General features: G+C 47.8%; 1 protein-coding gene across 1 annotated transcript in view; it reads right to left on the reverse strand.

Moving 5' to 3' along the window:
• Positions 1 to 9,175, reverse strand: part of LOC102383457 (protein CLN8-like) — a 26,498-nt gene that overhangs the window by 6,570 nt on the left and 10,753 nt on the right. The gene's annotated exons all lie outside the window — the stretch shown is intronic.

The raw sequence follows: 9,175 nt of genomic DNA on the forward strand, positions 1-9,175 counted from the left end.
CAAAGCCAGAGGCTCCTGGTCCAACCCCGCTCCTCAGGGGCTGCCCCAGCACAGCGTGGGGCTCGGGAGCAATTTCACCCCGTGGGCAAACTGGGGCGGACCGGGGTTTTGCCCTCCCCTGCACCAGGTCCGCGGCCCCTGCAAGAGCACCCAGAGGAGCGGGCGTGGACTCGGGGCAGTGCCAGCCCCGCGCTGCCAGGGCCAGGCTGGCTGCAGGCAGCGCTCAGAGGCCGGGGGGCTGTGACCGCAGCAGCCGCCGGGCGAGAGGGAGGCCCGGGAAAGGAGGGCACGTCCGGGGACCACTCACCGCCGGGGCCGGCACCAACCACGCGCCCACTCCGTGGGGGCCGGGGCGCGGAACGCACCAATCACGGAGCAGAAGGCGGTGCCGGGCTGCTCCGACCCACAGCCCCGACTGCGCAGGGCGTCACGTGTGCGGCCTCGGCCCAGAAGCGGGGTGCAGCTGGCGCATGCGCGTTGTGCGCCGAGGACGGGGGGGAGGAGACTGTAGCGCCCCGGGATCCTCCGCTGCTGGGTTATAGGTGGGAAGTGGGGGAGAGCTCAGGAGGTCACCTCTAGTGCAACAAGCCAGCTCAAAGCTGAGAAAGGACCCTTTAAAAAATATTTAAATTGTTCAGATTCCAAGCCAAATTATCGAAAACAAACTCCAAGTCCGTGAGTCAGTGCAGAAACGTCAGTGGTCATACTACGGGCAAACTTCCTCCACCCTCATCCGAGGCTTCAGATGCTGCCAAAACCTTCCAATCATCTCATCACAGCCAAGGCTTTGTCTGCCCAGGGCTTCAAAACCTCCAAGGATGGAGACTGCGCAGCCTCTCTGGGTTAGGGTGACCACCTTTTTAAAATGGAAAGGCAGGACACATGCCTGGATCCCTGTCCAGCCCACAGGAGCAGGGAAGGGGCAGATGCAGGCCCCCTCCCCTGCTGTCTTTCCCCCAGAGCCCCCCCAAGCTGCACGCCCTCTGCCTACCACCATAACTCCACACCGCCACCACCCAGCTGCTGTGGGGAGGGTGGGGGCCATCACCATGGTGGCACAGGACTCCCAGCAGGGTGGCAAGCCCTGAGCCCAGCACAAATCTTGAGGGCACGTGTCCCCCATGGCCAACTCCCTGGGCTGAGGCTGCTCCTGTGGGGTCCAATACTGTTGACCCATCCTGCAGCCCCTTCTGCTGGCCCTGAGAGCATGGGAGGGGTAGAGGAGACCAACTGGGCCACAAAGCATGGCTCTGTCTGCATCTGCCCACCTGCCTCCTGGTAGCAGAGCATGCTGCTAGAATCATGGGGTGGGAGGGAAGGGGCTGGCACAGAGGCTGCCTGGGCACAAGCAAGGCAGCAGCAGTTGTGGCAGTCCCCAGAGGACTAGCTGCAGGCACCACTGGAGTAGCTGAGGCAGGCACAGAGTGCTGAATGGGGGAGGAAAGCGTTTACCTCATTTGCACAGAGGGATCTTGTGGTTCACTTTGGCTTGCTCTCACCTGGCTTGGCTTGGTACACTAGGTGTGCCATGGCATGCTCTTTGGAAATTACTGATTTTGACTATGCCCAAAGCCATGAATGGGAAAAAATAATGCATCCAAGAATGGGAAAAAATAAGCCCTCAGGAAAGATACCCATGAGTAGGGTTCTACTTAAATCACAGCAAGACAAAGGATTTTTCATGGCCTGCTGAATTTCAAACCATGTTAGGAGCTCCATGAATCAGATCTCATTTTCAGCCACTAACTTAACTTGATTTTCAAAGTTGCTCTGTTTTAAGAGATTGCATAATTTAAGCATACACTGTGTTCTGGGTGTGATTTCAAACTTATGGGTTGTAGCCATGTTGATCTATGTCAGGGGTTTTCAACCAGGGATCCTGGGGGTACTTGGCATGGCTTCAGGGGCCAAGTACCCCCAGGAAGTGAGTACTGGGGGCCATGGGCACTGCTGGGGGACCCTCCCTCACTCACTGACTGGCTGCTGGGGGACCCCCCAATTTGTCAACTGGCTACCAGGGGACTCCTTCCTTCTCGATCTCGATCAGCCGCCTGGGGTCCAGTGACCCAAAAAGATTGAAAATCCCTGGCCTAAGTGTTAGGGTGACTATATTTGGATCTTGGGGAGCACTGGATTTGCAGCTGAATGACTTTAACCTGTGGCCTAGCAAAAGCTGCTAACCACAAGGCAGAATGATATCTAAGCCAGTCATTTGCTTATGCTAAGTAACCATCTTAACTGTATTAACCATTTTTCTGAAGAAGCAGCAAGTAAGTCTGTGCGAGTCTGTGTGCTGTGAATGAGGTGAAGCCTTAGGAATGTGGAAGATGGTATAACATGGGACAGAAAAACAGATAGGAATGCGGAACATAACACAGTAACTGAGATGAACATATGCAAAAGGGTGAATGGTAAAGAAGCCTCTGAAATCTGCCCATTGACTGAAGAAGTGGGGTGAAGGCGTTAGACATGCACTCATAGCAAAAAGACATGTAAATGATTAAAATGCATAGGCAATTCCATGTTAATGAACTAAACAGTAAACAGAGGCAAAGCTTGAGATGGGAGGCGAAATGGGTGGAACAGAAGGAGGGACAGAGGTGGAGTGAATGTTAATGAATGTGAATCAAAGTGTATAAATGTGGAAAGAACTATAGTTCAGTGCAGGTCCCCTCTTTGCTATTTTTTGGGGGGACCTTTGCCCGAAGCCATCTCCATTCTGAATAAAGCTGTTGCAAGCAATGTGTGTAAGTAGAGTTTGCTCCCTGCTTTCTCTGGCTAATGAGTAACAGGACCCATGAGCAATTGAGTCATCATCTCCCTAGCTGTTGGGCGCCGCATAGAGTCAGGGTCTAACACTAAATACTTAATATTTTTGCATGATAAACAAACTGTGTTGAACCATGAATTCCACCTTTGTAAACTCTCTTTCCTGCCCAGGGCAGGGGGTCATACTCAATGATTTACTGAGGTCCCTTCCAACCCTAAAAATTCTATGAAATATAGTACACTGTGGTAGTACTTAATAACACTAAGGACAAAGGCAGACAAGGTTCTTTGGGTAAATGTGATATCTTTTATTAGACCAACTAAATAGTTGGAAAAATGTTTCTTTTCAAGCTTTTGGGTACCCTTCTTCAGGCAGAGGGTAGACTCTAGTAGACTTCAAGATGATCATGAGTCATCAATGTGATGAAGTGATCAGTAAAGCTAACTGCACTTTATCATGCATTAACAGGTGCATCACAAACAGATCCAGGGAGGTGATACCTCCCCTCTATAGTGGCATTGGTAAAGCTGCGGCTGGAGTACTGTGTTGGGTGCTGCACTTCAAGAAGGGTGTGGATAACCTTGAGAGGGTCCAGAGGAGGGCTACTCAGATGGTTATGGGCCTGCAGGTAAGCCCTACGAGGAGAGATTGAGGGTCCTGGATCTCTTCAGCCTCCGCAAGAGAAAGCTGAGAGGTGATCTTGTGGCAGCCTATAAATTCATCGGGGGGGCAGGGGACAGCAAGGAATAGGAGATACTCTTTACCAGAGTACCGCTTGGAGTAACTAGAAACAATGGCCACAAACTGACAGAGAGCAGATTTAGATTGGACATCAGGAAGAACTTCTTCACTGTAACGGTTACCTTGGAATGGGCTTCCAAGGGAGGTGGTGTTCTCCCCTACCCTGGAGGTCTTTAACAGGAGATTGGACAAGCACCTTGCTGGGGTCATCTGACCCCAGCTCTCTTTCCTGCCCAGGGCAGGGGGTCATACTCAATGATTTACTGACGTCCCTTCCAACACTAAAAATTCTATGAAATATAGTACACTGTGGTAGTACTTAATATTTTTGCATGGTAACAAACTGTGTTAAACCATGAATTCCACCTTGTAAACACTGGTTCTGGTGGAAGTGACAGTTGCATTTAGATCCTGCTTTGTTTGGTGATGGACTCCCTCTGTCAAAGCTTATAGCCTGGATAATGTTTGAATGCTTTTTAAAAAAGAGGAAACCGGTCTATCCATATCAGGAAAATGTGTGCTATAGATATCACTTACTAAAGAAAGAATGTGTGAATGGCAGATAGCATGAATTACATTGGGCATCATTCCATGGAGCACATCAGAGAAAGCTTTACACATATAGGCTGCATCCACATGAGCGTGGACATTTGGCTCCCTGGGGACAACTAGCAGCGGAACACCTTTTGCCACCACTAGTTGTCGCTGGGGAACACCTGTGCCGTGTGCCTTCTCGCATATAGCAGGTTACCTGGGATGGAGGTGAGGCTGGGGCCAGCACTGGGCTGGCCCCAGCAGCCTTACTTGGGGTTTTGGGGGCCTCCCAGAGCTACAGCAGTGGTGATCCTGCCACTCAGAGCCTGGCCAGCATCTGGAGCATGGCTCCACATGGCCAGGCTCCGGTTTTGAGTAGCACACGCTGCCCCTGTGTGCACCACTCCATTTCTTTGTATGGGTTCTTTTTACCCCTGGATATCCAACTCCCCCCCCACACACACACACACGCTGCTCCCTTGTAGCATGGAGAACACCTGAACGTGGAGTATCTGTCCGCCATGCCACATACCTCATGGCCACACTCATCTGCATGCAGCCATACATAGTACTGTCAGACAGAAATTCTGAGATCTTGTGAAATGTTAAGCCATAGATTACAACAGCCTTCACTTCAGCTTGCGCTACAGCTGAAAAATTAACAGACAAGTTGAACCAGTTCTGTTTGAAAAACAGGTAGGTCACAGTGTTTCCAGGTCCCAAGTCCAAATAAAATGTGGAGAACATAGCTCTTCTGGGCATCTCTTTCATCTGCTACAATCAAGATTGACTCATATTCTGCCAATGCAGATTTTGTACAATAAACATGCAAAGCTTCTGATAGATAATTCTGGTGAAGCTTGTTTGCACATGGGAAACTGCCAGCATTTGTCATGTGCTTCAAGTAGTCCCTTAATTTCAGATTATTCATATTCTCCAGAGGTATGCTGGCAGCTGTGAATGCCTCCACTAGCTCGAATGTAGCTTTTCTTTTTGTTAAACTGCTTTCAGTCATTATTTTAAACATTGAGGACATTATCGCTTGTTTCTTGCTCTGACCTTCAGCCGCTGCTGAAGGCTTTATATGTTATTTAGACTCTAAATGCTGATCAATGATGTTTTTCCTCAACACATTCAGTCACGTTGCAAGATGAACAAAACAATTTTCCACCAATTTTCTGTAGAAATGCATGGTTCCTACAGAGAACTGTGTTACACAATCCTAAACTGAAAAGTATTTTACTTTTTTGGATTTTTCACTAATCTTCAGACTGCAGCACCGCTGCTATGCATCTGGCTTCTTAAAAGATGGTGCTGAAACACTTTTGCTTTCCTGACTGGCACCTTCACTTAGTTTATATCACTAGCTCAGCCTCTCAATAGTTCTCACTCAAATCACAAGCTCTATGGGTGCAGTGACTGTCATGCTATCTTTGTATTCTGGTAAGAATTTTGGGGGGGAGGGGTCAATTCTGAGGGAATCATGGCCAAAGCCATTTTTTTGTGGATATTGCAATTTTTCATGATTTCTGCAAAAACGTGAAAGGGCAATTTAAGTGGGTCCTTACCCATAAAGCATGAGGTGTATATTTAATGCCAAAAGGGGTTAATTAAATATCTCTGTCAAGTTTGCAATCTGTCTGAGCAGGATCTGTTCTCCGTGGTGACAGAACAAGGAGCAATGTTCTCAAGTTGTAGCAAGGGAAGTTTAGGTTAGATATTAGGGGGAAAAAAACCCCTCTCACCAGGAGGGTAGTAAAGCCCTGGAACAGGCTGCCCAGAGAGGTTGTGGAATCTCCATCTTTAGAGGTTTTTAAGACCTGGGTAGACAAAGCCTTCCAAGGGAAGTGGTGCTTGCCCCTACCCTGGGGATCTTCAAAAGGAGGCTAGACAATCACCTAGCTGGGTCGTTTGAGCCCAGCATCCTTTCCTGCCCATGGCAGGGGGTCAGACTTGATGACCTGCTTAGGTGCCTTCTGACCCGACCAACTATGAAACTGCCTTGCCTGGGATGATCTAGTTCAGGCTGGTCCTGCTTTGAGCAGGGGGTTGAACTAGAGCAGTGGTCACCAACCAGTGGATCTTGATCCACTTGCAGATCTCAGAGCCTCTTGGAGTCTATCTGAGGCAGGGGTGGTGGGGAAGGGCTGGGTTCCTGTATGCATGCATACATGCATCCCAGCCCAGCAAGTGCATCCGTGGGGGAGGGGAAGGGTGGGAGCTATATTGAGGCCCCTGCGGTGAGGGCAGTGCCGCAGAGCCGGGAGCAGGGGTAAGTTGAGTGGTGCCTCGGCCAGGTGGGACTTACCTGCTGGGGAGGTGTGCCCTCAAATAATTTTTTCTCCCTCTGCCTCAATCTCCCCCTGCCCTACTCACAGACTTACCTGCTGGGATTAAGGTGGTGGCAGTGCATGGTAGATCTTAGGTTGTTTTTAAATGCCAAAGGTGGTCTCCTACTTAAAAAGGTTGGAGACAACTGGACTAGAGGATCTCCTGAGGTCCCTCCCATCCCTCATTTTCTATGATCCAATATGCATGAGTACAAAACCCACCAGCTCTACTATATTCCTTAAGGAATACCACTATTCCTAACCCATGTGTTCCAGACCATTTCCTAGCCTGCACTGAAAAGTATCAGGAGATGAGGACAATGTTGCTATTTAACTGGTTACTATAACAAGTGTAGAGTTATTCACAGGCCTATTAGTTTTCTCATGATTCTTACCCCTTTAGAAAATGCTTAGTGGATGAAAAATGTTATGTAAAAGAGCAAGGTAGTATTTATTGTGTAATACCATAAAAGGAGAAAATACTGGTACTTTGATAGAGTCAGACTGCTGAATACCTTTTGCTTTGTGCTTCCTTCTGTTTCCTTGCTCTTTGAGAAATTCCTTACTTGATTCAGCTACATGTTTGAGGAGCTAGAATTCAGTAACTAACTTCCATTCATATCACGTACCTCATTACTATAATAAAACCCTGCTTTTTTGCCCTGAACCACTACAATACTCTTTTAATGTCTAGTATACACTGTATTCAAAAGGACAAAGTATACTACATGTTAAATCAGAAAATCTGAAAATCGCATTTTGAACCAGAGCAGCCAGGAAAAATACAAATTTCCACACTTCCGTCTATACTTAACATTTCCCAAAATTCCTATGAAAAAGAATAGCAAGACAACACAATTTGTGAGTCAGACTACTAGCTTTAATATATTATACCAAGGAGGAATCTGGTATCATTTATTTTTGTAGAGGACTTGTATTATTTTCAAAACCTACCTTTTCTAGCTAATTACATGCAGAGAGTAATTCCAGTACTGAGTATAATAACCAAGTTAATAAGAATGTTAAAGACAAGGTCTTTTCTTTTTTAATTTGTTGTGCTTTATACGTTATAGCAAGTACCAAAATGGATATTAAATCATTATACTGCAGAACTTACCATTTTAAATCTAAATACTGCAAGTGTCAGGTGTAATGGAGATAATTAAAATTTGTAACTTAAGAGTTCAACCACAGTTTTTCTTCTTTCTTTACAGATACTGTTGCTTAATTTTAACTTTTTTATTTTGCTTTCTCAGTAGAACAGGAACTGTTAGGGTTGTGAAATAATCTCATCAGGAGATCAGAAGCCACACACTAATTATGAGACTCTTCTAACCTTGCATAATTTTGTACAAAAGCCAATTGTAGAACACATTAATAAAGAAAAGTAGAAATGATTCCTGTAGCAAGTTAGGTGACGGCGGACCATTGTGATGCCCTAAAGCAGTGCTTCTCAAACTGTTTTCCAATATGACCCCATTTTTCATCCAGTTTTGGGCACTGCATTTCAAGAGGGATGTGGAAAATCTTGAGAGGGTTCAGAGGAGGCCACTCATATGGTCAGAGGCCTGCAGGCAAGACACTATGAGGAGAGACTGAGGGACCTAGATCTCTTCAGCCTTCACAAGAGAAGGCTGAGAGGTAATCTTGTGGCTGCCTATAAATTCATCAGGGGAGGGCAGCAGGGAATAGGAGATACTCTATTTACTAGGGTACCCCCTGGAGTAACTAGGAACAGTGGCCACAAATTGAAGGAGAGCAGATTTAGGTTGGACATCAGAAAAAAACTTCTTCACAGTAAGGGTTGCCAGAATCTGGAATGGGCTTCCAAGGGAGGTGGTGCTCTCCCCTACCCTGGGGGTTTTCAAGAGGAGACTGGACAAGCACTTAGCTGGGGTTGTCTGACCCCAGCGCTCTTTCCTATCCATGGCAGGAAGGCGGACTCGATGAGCTACTGAGGTCTGTTCTGACCCTAATATCTATGAATCTATGAATTTTAACACTTGAAAGTTCACAGGATCCCAGATGCCAACAAAAATAAAACAGCAATAAAGAAGCATAACAACAACATTCAGTATATAATTATTAAAGTTTGCATATTATAGAACAACATATAATACAGCATGTAAATATGAAAATTTATGTTTTTAAAGTACTTTTATGAGGGGGTGTGGCTGTGCGTGTGGAGAGACATAGGGTATGTTGGGAGGGTATATATATATGGAGGAGTTGTGGGGACAGAATGTGGGTGTGTGGGGTTTGCGAGGGAGGGTGGGCAGATGTGGGAACTCCCCCTCCCCCCCCAACCCTGCCACCAACTGCAGCAGCTCAGGGTGCTCATGGCCCATGCGGGCGCTGTTGCTTTGACCAGTGCTGCACATGGTGGCAAGGAGCGCAGCCAGGCCAGCCTGCCTCTATCATGCAGGACTCCGCGTGGTACACATACAGCTCCATGCCACCAGGGGAAGCTCTACTTGATGGAGCTGGCTGTATTCCCTCCACTGCCATGCAGGTCCCAGGACTGCTGGAAATCAGGCTGCAGGGCTCCACTCCACTTCTAATAGAGTCCTGGGACCTGCCTGGCAGGGGGCAGAGAAGGCAACTGGCTCCATTGTGTGGGGCTACCTCCAGTGGCATAGAGTTGCACGTGTGCCATGCAGAGCCCTGTGTGATAGAAGCGGGCTGGCTTGGCTGTGCTCCTTGCCACCAAGTGCAGCACTGGCCAGAGCCATGAGTGGCTGGGTGGTAATGCCTGCACAAGCCACAAGCGCCCTGAGCACTCAGCGCCTGCTGATGCCGC

This window comes from Alligator sinensis, unplaced genomic scaffold (genome assembly GCF_000455745.1).
Source record: "Alligator sinensis unplaced genomic scaffold, ASM45574v1 scaffold52_1, whole genome shotgun sequence".
Classification (NCBI taxonomy): domain Eukaryota; kingdom Metazoa; phylum Chordata; order Crocodylia; family Alligatoridae; genus Alligator; species Alligator sinensis.